The sequence below is a fragment of the Lepisma saccharinum genome, chromosome 22, assembly GCF_977018435.1.
Source record: "Lepisma saccharinum chromosome 22, izLepSacc3.1, whole genome shotgun sequence".
NCBI lineage: Eukaryota > Metazoa > Arthropoda > Insecta > Zygentoma > Lepismatidae > Lepisma > Lepisma saccharinum.
This window is the reverse complement of record NC_139250.1, coordinates 33,307,923-33,320,863: the sequence shown is the minus strand read 5'-3', so window position 1 is coordinate 33,320,863 and position 12,941 is coordinate 33,307,923. Positions and strand designations below refer to the sequence as shown.

Here is a 12,941-nt window from a genome sequence, read left to right as displayed (position 1 = left end):
ATTTCTAGTTATTTGTATAGAAATAGAGCAACATATTTTCTGTCACCGAAAAACCCATTTCCGCCCTAGTCAGATAACAAAATTGTCAGGAAAAAAAAATATACGGTTGCCTACGTATTTGTTGAATTTGTGTCATTGTGCCAACGTTGATAGCATATACAGAGAGAGGGAGCGAAATTGTTGTTTTTCTAGATATCCACAAGCAAAAGCATAATATTTTTTCAAATACAATATGACAGTCGCTTTTCGATACCGAAAAACTAAATACAATATATATATATTTACAATATTAATATTTTATTTAACAATATCTACCTACGAATTTGCCTCGAACGAAAACATGTCATAGAAAAACATTTTTCCAGCCGTAAATTCAAAAATTTTGGCTGCGCGCGTGCGCGTGCGTGTGTGCGTGTGCGTGCGTGTGTGCGTGTGCGTGCGTGTGCGCGGCACGTCGTTCCCCCGAGAGAGAGAAAGGTTTACAAAGGTCGCGATATACAAACGTTGGCCCCCGGGAGTTGGAAAATTACGATGTGGCGCATTCGCTCATTACCGTTGCCAGCCACGAGTCTCTCTCTCTCTCTTCATCTTACACCAACGTTGGCATCTCTATTTTCTTTTAGTTGTAAGTAAATTGCCAACACACTCTAGTTAATAACGCTACATATTATACGCACACACGCACGCACATACTGCGTTGCCATCCACACATCTCTCTCTCTCTTTTACGGCAGTGCCGGCTCTCCTTGTTTAGTATATGCAGGTTGGCAAAAATTGCTTTATGCGCTGTAACACAAGCCTCGAGCAAGTTGCCGCCTCCTTGCTTTAGGTTAGGTTAGACCCAAAAACAAAAATCTTGGTAATTTATTTTCGAGTGAGAAGTTGGCAACGCTGATTTTTACTTGAAGGGCGGTCAACCAGGTTGATTGCACAAGCAAAATTGCCAGCTCCTTGCTTTAGGTTAGTTTAGACCCAAAAAACAAAAATCTTGGTGATTTTTTTTCGAGTGAGGAGTTGGCAACGCTGATTTTTACTTGAGGGGCGGTCAACCGGGTTGATTGCACAAGCAAAATTGCCAGCTCCTTGCTTTAGGTTAGGTTAGACAAAAAAGCTGTGGGTAAGCTGTCGGTTGTTTAACTCTTCCCTTTCTCTTTTCTTTTCTTGTAAAAAGCTATGGCAAACTACCAGTGGGTTGGCAACCTTGCTTTATGCACTGTCAACCAAGCCTCAAGCAAGATTGCCAGCTCCTTGCTTTAGGTTAGTTTAGACCCAAAAACAAAAACCTTGGTAATTTATTTTCGAGTGAGAAGTTGGCAACGTTGATTTTTACTTGAGGGGGGTCAACCGGGTTGATTGCACAAGCAAAATTGCCAACTCTTTGCTTTAGGTTAGTTTAGACCCAAAAACAAAAACCTTGGTGATTTTTTTTTTCGAGTGAGGAGTTGGCAACGCTGATTTTTACTTGAGGGGCGGTCAACCTGGTTGATTGCACAAGCAAAATTGCTAGCTCCTTGCTTTAGGTTAGGTTAGACAAAAAAGCTGTGGGTAAGCCGTCGGTTGTTTAACTCTTCCCTTTCTCTTTTCTTTTCTTGTAAAAGGCTATGGCAAAATACCAGTGGGTTGGCAACCTTGCTTTATGCACTGTCAACCAAGCCTCAAGCAAAGTTGCCAGCTCCTTGCTTTAGGTTAGGTTAGACCCAAAAACAAAAACCTTGGTAATTTATTTTCGAGTGAGGAGTTGGCAACACTGCGAGAAAATACCTCAAGCAAGATTGCCAGCTCCTTGCTTTAGGTTAGGTTAGACCCAAAAACAAAAACCTTGGTGATTTTTTCGAGTAAGAAGCTGGCAACACTGCTCACCACTTCAGCTCACCACAAGAGGGCGTTCAACTCCCCAACCTGCACTACTATGCAGCCACTCCCAACAGGACAGTTTGAGTGGGCTGATCTTTTATACCACGACATCGAAAAAGAGTGCGACGAGTTTGGGTTTTTTGCCGAGGTGGACCTTGACTTCCCCGAGAAGCTGCAGGATACATTCTGTGACCTTTCGCCTGCTCCGGAATTCAAGTGTCCACCTGGCTCGGATCAACCGAAGCTCGTCATGGACTTGGAGCCCAAAAAGCGTTATGTGCTACACTACCGGAACCTCCAGTGGTTAATGCAGCAAGGGGTCTCGGTCAAAGCAGTTTACCGCGTGCTCTTGTTCAGGCAGTCTCCATGGTTGAAGCCGTACATCGAACTGAACACCAAACATCGCACTACTGCCACTTCGGAACTTGATCGCGATTTTTTCAAATTAATGAACAATGCGGTATTTGGGAAGACCATGGAGAATGTGCGAAATCGCGTTGATGTGAGGTTGGTGACGAAGAAAACACAGTGTCGTCGACTTGTTGCAAGCCCGCTGTTCAGGTCTCGAACAATTTACAACGAACAGATGTCTCTGATTCACATGAACCGGGGCGAGGTGCTACTCAACAAGCCCATCTATGTGGGAGCTGTAGTTTTGGATCTGAGCAAGTTGTGCATGTTCGAGACATATTACGACATACTACGTGCACACTACAACCACAATATCTCGCTCCTCTACACAGACACAGACAGCTTGGTGTACCATGTTCGCACGGCCGATGCGTATGGTGATATAGCCAAAGTTCCAGCTCTTGTCAAGCTCTTCGACACATCGGGCTATCCCCAGCTAAACCGGTATGGAATTCTGCCCCGGAACAAAAAAATACCCGGCAAACTCAAGGACGAGAAAGACGGGGATGTGATTGTGGAGTTTGCTGGACTTCGTGCCAAAGCCTATGCGATCCGGGCTGAGGGTTCTGTAACAAAAAAGGCAAAGGGTGTAAGCAGGCAAGTGGTTCGGGAGCACCTCAAGTTTGAGGATTACCTCGAGTGCCTCAGAACAAAATCGCCCATTCTACAAAAAGAGCATCGTATCCAAAGCGTCGATCATGTGCTTACAACTAATATTGTCAGGAAAGTTGCTCTGGATGCACACGACGACAAGAGGTGTATTCTTGAATGTGGGGTCCATACACTTCCGTGGGGCCACTATCGCCTCCAAACTAGTAAGGCCTGCCCAGAGTGTAACAAAAAGTAATAGGCAATGCGAAAAAAAACAATTTTAATTTACTTCCACTTCCTCGATTACATGCATGCATGGCACAGCAAAATTAAACTTCTGGAAACTGCTAATTGCAATTTGTACTTATATATATATAAAATTCCATATTTCTTATTGTGTGCTATTTTTTTTATTTATTTAAAACTGTTCAGTCACTCTTTCATTCTTGACGTCATACACAAATATTTTCTCTGCAATAAGAATGACACTGCACAGAGTATCTGCAGGCAAGGCGTCGTGGAACTCGCATACAATCTTGATGTTGGTACGATCATTAACAACCACCTGTTTTCTTTTAGATGTGTTGATGACAAACATGGGTCTGCGAGCTATGAACTCGTTGGGGTTGTAGTACACGTCCACATTGCCGGAGGTCACTCTCTTGTAAGCTGTGTACGCCTCGTAAAGTTTCAGGTAATCGTTGTTCGTAATGTTTAAGTTATAATTCTCGCGTGGAAAAACTTCATTCCTTCCATTTTTGAGGTAAACATTCTTAATTTTGCAATTATCAAACTGGCTAGAATCTTTCTCTTGGTTATTATCTTTCCCCGTCTGGAAAAGCACGACCGCAAACTCAGGCATATCGTACCGGATGCTGTTGAACTGCGTAGTAACATCAAATTCAAAATGGCTGCCGGAAGCAGGTTTCTGCACACACTGGTAACCGTAAAATTGGATGGGTACTTGGGGGTTCTTCAAAATATCGGCTTTGTACTTGAGACCGTAGTTAGATTCGTATTCCACCACAGGCATGCGCAGCTCCATGAACTGGATGACGCACTTGGCTGCGTCGGGTAGTGTCTTGGCAAGTGCTGCACCGTCTGCACCCAAGGTGCTGTAACGCATCAGCACATCGTTGTCGTTGGCGCTTCTGCGAAAAGTGACGCGCAAGCCACCCTTCCACATAATCTCCGTGTAGTCGGAGAAGAAGCCTGGAAGCAAGCGCATGGGAAACAGTACTGCGTGGCTTCGAGTTTTGATTTTTGTATCTACTTCGAATCCCCCTGCCTGGTAGTATGCTGCATCGGTCTTGGAGAGTTTCAGTGTTCCCACAGCTGTAGAAGTAATCCCAGGGTAGTCAACCCTATCGATGACGGTGCCATGCTTTCTAACTTCCACTTGCGAGAACAGATGCAGCACAAAATTGTCCACAAGTTTTAAATTTGCATTGGCGTGGAATGCTTCGCCGTTGTCTCTCTTCACCACATCAAACTTGATATATAAATCAGCTCTGTGAGGGTGAATGAACCCATCCCCAACGTCCACATCGTATTCGATCTCCCTGTTCGGCTCGTTCAAATTGGCGAACGTGCGGCGATTGGGTGGGAAAGATTGCAACTCGTAACTTTCGATTTGCTCCATGATTGTTATTTATTATACGTTAATCTCCACGACGGCGGTGGTAGTAGCTCCGGCAAAATTCACCACCTCATCTTTTTCGTTTGTCACTGCCAATTCTATGTTGTCTATGCGATTACGAGATATAGGGAAGTATATCGGTGGTGAGGGTGTGTAGATAATCGGTTCCATGAATTCAGAGTTTGGTTTGAACGTAGCGATGATACCTGTTTGCTTGTGGCTGCCTGGGATACCATCCGAGGATTTGGTGATCATGCCTTCTGCCACATTACAATGTATGTTCAGTCTCTCGATGGCTAGAAATTTAGGAATGTTGGCACCGATGTGCTTGATGCCAAGTTCGAGCTTTGTGTTGTTCTCGAATCCCAGAAGCTCTCCAACAGTGCCTAGGTCTACTGTTTCCGTAGCAGACACAATTTCAACTCTGTGAGTTACAGAATTTTGAGATAGCAGTATATTTCTTGGCAATTGGGCTTGCAAGGTAGACAGATTGTACTGTCCTGGCGTGATAACTATTTTTTCATTTCCAACAGTAATTTTGTTATTGTGCTCCGTGACATTGGGTATTAGGTACATGCTGTAGAATGCACGAGGAGCAATAGATTTAGGATAGATGATGTCGTCATGCAACGCGAGTTTCAAGACCGAAGTCTCGCTGGTGAGATGGAACACTCCCATGGTGTTTTAGGTACCACAATGCTTTCTGAAAATGTTCCACCGACGGGTTATTTATTTTAGACATGTATGCGAGAACAGAAAGGCATAGGTGGCCGCAGTTAACATCGGTGAAACCCTGGATGCGTTTGTCATTGTAGTAGAGGTTGGCAACACTGAGATACTTCACCAACCTGGCAGGCGGTGTGCCACCGAACGAATCGAAAACAAATGCATTGTTATCGTTAATTTTGAGGTAGCATATCCAATGTGTACCAGGATTTTTGTAACTGTCCAGGTTGACCACGCCATACTCCTTTTTCTTCACAGCAGAGGGTAGAGAATCGGACATGAAAACACCCCTGAAGTTTCTTATTCCCAACGGTTCGATCAGAGATTCAATATCGAAGTTGGACAGGGCTTTTTCTTTTTTTTATATTTCTTCAAAGCATCGAGGTTGCTTTTTTGCTTTTTGGTCACACCTTTCCCCTTCTTCTCCATAGTTAGGTTGTGACGTTTCTGTTCTTCCAGCTCGGCCTTGTTCTTCTTTGCATCGATGACGGTTTTGGCGATAGCGGCACTGCCTCCAGCCAAGCTGCCCACTGCACCCAAAGCTGCCAAGATGGCCGGAATGCTGAATATGAAACCTCCAATCTTCTGCTGCTTCCGCGAATGCTGCAACTTTTTCAATTGTGGAGTGCTGAGCAGCAATTTCATTCCGTGTCCTTTGGACAAGCATGAACGTTTCTTCTCGAGTTGTTTCTTGGTGAGTAACCCATTGAGGGCACCCAGCGTTTTCAGATTCGAATATGGTATCTGGTACACGACGCCCTTGGGCTTCATGATGTATTTTTTTTTTTACGATATGTTATTTTATATATGTTCCGAGATTTTTTGGTTCCCTCTCGTATAATTTTTTTACGGCATATTATTTATACTACGCAACCGTTAAACAAATTCTATTATGTGCTTTGTTTTCTTACCAAAAAGTTCTTTTGTCCCCTTGTACACGATTCGAGTTTTACTCTCGATTAAAATAAATAGCTTCTCGTCGGATAACATGCTAGCGTATCGATCTGGTAAAAATAGACTGTATTGTCCGTTGAGCAACAGGCGTATTTTGGGACCATACTGGGTTGCAACCATTGAACCGGAAGTTATTGCGTAAGGTTTGTCCACTTCCAATTCCTGAATTTTTAAATATTCGACTGACAAATTTAGCATTTGTTTTAATGCCTGGACGTCACTAATTTTTTCACTCATATCGAAGAAATATTTTTTTTTGGTCTCGTAGATTTTTTACAGTGTGTTATTTATAGAAAAAAGTTTCGGCATTGCCTAATGCGATAAGGTGATCGATGATCCTACTGGTTTCTGCATTTGAAGCGTACCAGTCGTCTGTATATCGTCTCCTCCCCTGTCTCCACTCGTGAAGTTCGTCCATCTTATCAGCCAATTTTTCATCAGCAGCCCGAAAAAGAGCATAGGGAGAAGAAGAAGATTTCACACCGCTTATTTTTCTCAGATGATCCAGAAGTAGCATTTCACAGGGCAAGCGAAATTGTGGTGTTATTTTAACTAAATCAATAAGCTTTTTAACATCCTCGTGACTATCGTCGAAGGTAAATATAAATATTTTGCATAACACTTCAGTTGGTAAGTCTGTTATATGCGTAGACATATTTTTTGCTAAATTTTTCTCTCTGTAATCCGTGTGTTATTTAATTACAGCCCCCACCCCAATTTTCGTTTTGTGTTCATGGCAATAGTCGTACCCAATGCTGCAACCCGTTCACCCAGCGAGGCGTCTTTGCTAACAAGTCTCCCGAACGCGGCATGCTCCAACATTCTGTCTGCATCGTGACCCGCGTCGAGATCAGTGTGAGTATTGTAAGCAATGTCGTGATCCTTGCATGCTGCGTCCAATAGGTTCACTCCTTTGTTTCCTCTCTCCAGTCGTCGTTCGAGTTTGGTGCCCGGTCCGCAGTACTGGTAACCTGGCAGGTGCATCTCGAAGGGTAGCTTGTTGATGATGTCGTTCACGAGACCTCGACCCTCGGCCACATTCCAGAATTTGGGAGGCAGGGTGTTGATGATTTTGATAAGGTAACCTATACCTTTGTTGTCGTTGACAATGAAGTTGCTAAGCTTGGTGCTAATCATGTCCATGATGCCCACCTTCTCGTTGTGAAAGTTGCAATTACCTGCATTCTCTTCACCTGCGATAACCAGCAATCGATCTACAAGCTTTCTTACGTCGTCTACCCAAACAAACTCTTTAGGTAGGGTATTGTAGAGTTTGACACCGCTGCCAGTTTTAATTTGGTTCCATATTGGCTTGATGAGGTTCCTGTATTTTTCTCCACTGCTTGATTTTACGCGATTCTGTGTTGCATCGTTGTTTTGGTACAGGGCATCCGTCATGATTAAAATTTCTGTGTAACTTTGGTAATCCTCGTCTGTATAATCTTTAGGTTGCTTTTTGGTGATAAGTTCCCACAGGCCCACAGTGCCAGGATACCTAGTCCAGCTGTTCTTCTCACCCAAATTAATTTTCACGTCGTCACCTTCGAACGTGACTTTCGATTTCCCAATTTTCCAAACCACACCCTCGTTAGGTTCCACAGAGGGGTACAATCCAAACACCTCGTCCTTTTCAAATTTCCCGGTGCTCAGGTAATCTCTCGCCAACAGACCTAATTCAACTATCTTGTCCGAAGAGGTACTGCCTAGAACCTGACGTCTCAGAGGTGCAGCTCCAAGTTCGAACGGGGTAGTGTGAATACTGGATATCGGTGTAGGCACAGCATAATTTCGAGCAGCAAGTGGCACGAGCTCGTTGATTAAATCTTTGTTTTGCTCGGTAACATCTTTGATGTCTTTACCTAGTCCACTTATAGCATCGATGATAGGTTGGTCCTGTCGCTTTTTCTCTTCCTAAATTCCGCGATTCTCTGATTTCCAACCCCTGAAGCGTTTGGCCAGGTAGTCGCGCAGCTTCAGGTTGTCGTCTGCGAGTTTGCGTTTCATCATTTGTTATTTATAATACGTCAAGACGTTTCTTGTAACGTCGCAACGTTTAGAAAATTGTTAATTTTGTTTCTGTACTTTCCGTCATTAGGTTTCCTCGTCATGTCTATCGTGGCAAATCCGAAATCATCTTGGTTCCAGCATGAAGAGCAAAATTTAGAAAACTGATTGAAGTTCATGTCCCCGCCTACATAATCATCGTAGGCGTGTTTTAAATTGGTGTGGTCTTGACGAAACAAGCAAATAAAATTAGCATTGTCTCGGAGAAGCTGCTTGGGAATTTTGGAGAAGGTCTGAGCAAGGTAGAAGCAGTCTATGCCTCTGTGCCGCCCCTGAGTAAAAAAATTGCGAATCTCGTTCTGGTTCTCCAAAATCACATCGTCGAAGACCACCACCGAATTTTCATGGCAGCAGTCTAGTGGCATTACTTCGGAGGCAAAGGTAGCTATGCTCAGCCCTTCGTACAGTTTTGTCAGCTGTTGATATTTTGCTTGCTCCAAACTTTTGGAAAAAACATACAAGTGCCTGTTCTTCCAATCTAACCAGTCGGGAGCAAGAAGAAAATTATCAATAAGTAAAGTTGTTTTCCCACACCCTGAAGGTCCGACAATAAGGCTGCGAATGTTGTCCGGCAACAATTCGCCGTTTTTCCTAGCCTGACACTCCGAGGGAAAATCTGGCAGTCGTCTCACCACATCCCAAGCACCTGTTACACAATCACTTCGTTTGCGTCGATCCAACTTTTTTCCTCGAGTCCCAACCATTTCACCAACAGTTTGTCACCTTTTCTACGTAATATTTTTTCGATAAGATACGTATTGGGGTATTTTGTTTTGGAGAGTTCCTCCTCGTAGAATCGCCCTTTCAAAATTTCGTCGCGATTATCTTTTATTATATACGTGTGACGGTTACCGGGTAACAATCGAGCAACGGTGAAAAGTTCTGTACTCCAGTTTTTGGTAAAGCCTTTTTCAAACATGCGCTTAAATTTACTAATTCTTACTTGGTCTCCAATTTTGAATTTTGGTTTTTTTGTTAGTGGGCCGGTACTTGGGGCAATAAACAGTAGAGATCAGTCGTGCCTCATCAGACTTGCTGACATCGGCAGGCTTCATGCGTATCGTGCTATGCAAACTGTGATTATAGTCGTTTACGAGTTCCGGAAGTACGTCTACCCACTTGTGGTTACCTTGAAGCGTAAATCGTTTCCACATGCGTGTTTTGAGAGTACGGTTAAAACGTTCTACTACGCTGGCTTTGATGTGACTGAAAATCGAGTAATGTTGAATATTTTGCTTCTGAACAAACTGTTGAAATATCGAGTTGTAAAATTCTTTTCCGTTATCCGTTTGAAGAAATCGAGGTCGCCTGCCACTTTTATTGAAAATAGTTTTGAATGCTTCCATTACGCACACACCTGTTTTAGCCTTGAGGGGCAAAGCCCACGCAAATTTTGAAAATGTATCTATAACAGTAGGAAGATACTTGTATCCTTTATTGATTTTATGTAAATTTTTTAGGTTGCCGCTACTCATTTCCACAAGGTCAGCCTGCCAAAGGTCATCCACGCCTTTGGTCACCACCGCCAGTCGTTTGTAGTTTCGTCGTGCAGGTTTATGAAGCTCGTTCACGATACCCTGCCTAGACATGGCGCGAAAATAAGAATATAGCCTGGATGGGATTTCTGGCTGCAGACAATGCTGGGTTTTCTATGTACAGCTTGTCACCTATTTCTATGTCGATAATTTGAGTGGCATCTTCGGCATAGGCAGTCTCGCGACTTTCGGGGTGTGTGAAATCGACCAGCTCAACTCCTCTTATTTTAGGCTCATCGCCAATGTTCGTCACGGTCATGGTTGGGTAGTGGGTTGCGTGAGGCAAAGACCAGTAGGAAACCTTGACGAACTGAAGTGTGCCAGCGAGGAAAAATTGATGATAGGCTTTTGCAGGAGTCAACATGTAGAGTTTGTAACCTGGATTGAAAGGGGAGGAGAACTCTCTGTTTGGTATGCTGTACAGTTCGATGACAATCGTAGACTTGAGATTGTCGATGCTGGCATTTAGAGTGTTTACGTTGGTTCGAACCTCAGTCTCCACATCCTCCAATCTGCCATTCACCGATTCCAGGTGTTCCTCGATAGCATGAACAACAGTGTCGTAGTTTGGTTTGATCTTTACATCAACAATAAGACTCTTGAATTTTTCATTTAAGTCATGTAGTTGGGTGCTGAAATTAGCTATAGTCGATTCCTGACTTGCCTCAATACTCCCAATTTGCTCTTTCACGCTGGCAATAATCTGCTGCAGGCTTTCTACAAGCGTCAACTTGGAGCTCTGTATTACAAGGTCGTGGACCTGGGTTCTAATTTCCGCAAACAATTCATGCAGCTCGGTGATGTTCTGGTTGGTAGGTAAAATCGCGACAGACCCCCGTATCGATTCAATTTCGGATTGGATGTTTTTGATGTCGTCGGATTTGAGTATTCGGTTGAGAGTTCTCTTCACGCTTTTCATTTCCTGAGAGGTAGGCAGGGTGGCCACCGTGTTTTGGAGCGATTCCAAAGCTTTTTTCACCGCGTCCAACTCGGAGGCATCGGCAGCAGCACGTATGCCTTCTTGCAGTTGCGTTATGTCATCCTGGGTGGGGGTAGATTGTTGCAGGGTTTCCAACTTAGTCTGTATGTCGTCGATCAAGTGATGGAAATGAGACAACTCGGATTCTGCATTCAGATTTTCCAGTTTGGTGATTTGCTGTTGGACGTTGGCCAGTGTATCCCTGATGCCCGGCAGTTTGGTTTCCAGCTCATCGTGAACGTTCGCCAGATCATTTCTAATGGCAGCAAGAGCATCCTCAATATGGGTTATGGTGCCTTGCAACTTCCCGAAATCCTCGTAGGTCTCAAGTTGGAGTTTGATGTTGGCCACGCTACGGGCAATGGCGTTCAGTTCGCTGGACGACGGTAGATTGTTGATAAAATCCTCCAGCGTTTGGAGTTTAGTTTTTACTTCGTTGATGGCCGCATGCAAAACATCCGTTTGAAGCTCAGCCTTGATGCTTTCCAACGTAGGGATTTCGAAAGATTGAAACTGTTCGCGCAATTTAGCAATACTAGCGTTCACGCTATCGTAGTCGCCTTGTGTTTTAATGTTTTGGATGATAGTTTGCAGTTCGGTCTGGATGTTGCTTGTTTGATCCTGCAAGCGTTGTTTCAGCTGTTCAACGTCTGAGGTTTGCGTTTGTTGCAGCTTCAGAAGTTCGTTCTGCAGATTGCCCACACTCAGTGCCAGCTTGTCGAGATTGTCTATCGACGCGAGGTCGGTGTATTTTTGTAGCAGCGATTTTAGCTCTGCATCAATCTTGAGTACAGGGTCCAAGCACTGAGACTGCAAGCTGGCTATCTCGGACTGGAGGCTGGAGTTGAGCGTGGACTGGAGGGCCTGCAGATCGCTTCGCAGCTTCTTGACCCTGACGTCGAGCATGAGAAGCTCGTCGCCATGGTCGTCGCGTTTCGTATGGCAAAAAATATCGTTAGGCATTATTGTTATTTATTATAGGATAGCTAATTTTCATTTCTATGAAAAAAGGGATGAGTTTGTCGTAGTCGTCCAAGAGCTCTATGTACAGGCGATCGCCAGCAGATACATCGTACGTGGTGGTACTGTTCATCCTATCGTGTTTGATGCGATAGATGTTCTTACCGGAGGAAATTTTGGCCTCTCCTTTATTCTCGGGATTCATGTCAAACTGCAGTTTGCCGGAGATGGGGAATTGGTAATAATTCAAGTTGTTGTTGAATATGTAGAAAGTCTTGCCCACATCCTCGTCGTACTGGGTCAGGATGCTATTCAAGTGTATAATCAACAAACCGTTGAGTTTAGATAATAGGGAGGGTAACAGGTCCCAGCTTGCAGGTGGCGACGGTGCGCTTTGGGCGGATGCCTCCATAGCCTGCTTCCTGAAGCCAAACAGGTTCATAGGCATTGTTATTTTATTTTATATTTAGCGATTCGTTTCGAGCAAGCCAATTTCAGCGTTGGTAAAGCAAAGCCCTTTTTCTTTACCCCCTACGCAAACATAAAGCATGCCGGGGAAGAAGAGAGTGGGATATGTTTGCTTCGTACAAAAAAAAAATTAGGTTAAATTAACCTTTCTCTGAGAACTGACCCCGAGCGCCCATTTTTAGCGAGTGCCATTTCAGTGAGCGCCATTTCAGCGAGTTTAGTGTTTTATAGAGCGAGTTGGCAACACTGCCAGTGAGGTTAACATACATTATCAAAAACACATCGTGAAAAGCTACGTTTTGTTCGGGCACACGTACACTCACACACACAAAAAGCTAAAAAAATTATACACCGTGAAAAACTACAACCAGTTGGAAACACTGCTAGTAGGAAACACTGCTAGTAAAATTAACATACACCGTGAAAAGCTACGCCTCGCCCGGGCACATATACACACACACACACACACACACACACACAAAAAAAAAAAACAACTAAAAATTATACACCATGAGAAGCTACAACAAGTTGGAAACACTGCTGGTGGGGTTAACATACACCATAAAAAACTACGCCTCGCCCCGAGTTGGCAACACTGCTTGTGAGGTTAACATACACCGTGAAAGGCTTTAAAATATCATATAGTGGAATTTTTGTAGAGTGGGTTGGTAACACCGACGAGCATCAAATGATGATTCAAGCCTCAAATGATAATTTGAGCCTCGTCAGTGTTGCCAATTCTTATTTGTAGGTTAGCTTA

The 12,941-nt window shown here is 43.9% G+C and overlaps 2 protein-coding genes across 3 annotated transcripts in view; one reads left to right on the top strand and one right to left on the bottom strand.

The window, feature by feature from the left end:
* The window catches only part of LOC146004746 (15-hydroxyprostaglandin dehydrogenase [NAD(+)]-like), a 224,800-nt gene that overhangs the window by 60,218 nt on the left and 151,641 nt on the right, over nt 1–12,941 (top strand). The window lies entirely within an intron of this gene.
* LOC146004808 (UNC93-like protein) overlaps nt 1–12,941 on the bottom strand; it is a 113,679-nt gene that overhangs the window by 55,568 nt on the left and 45,170 nt on the right. The window lies entirely within an intron of this gene.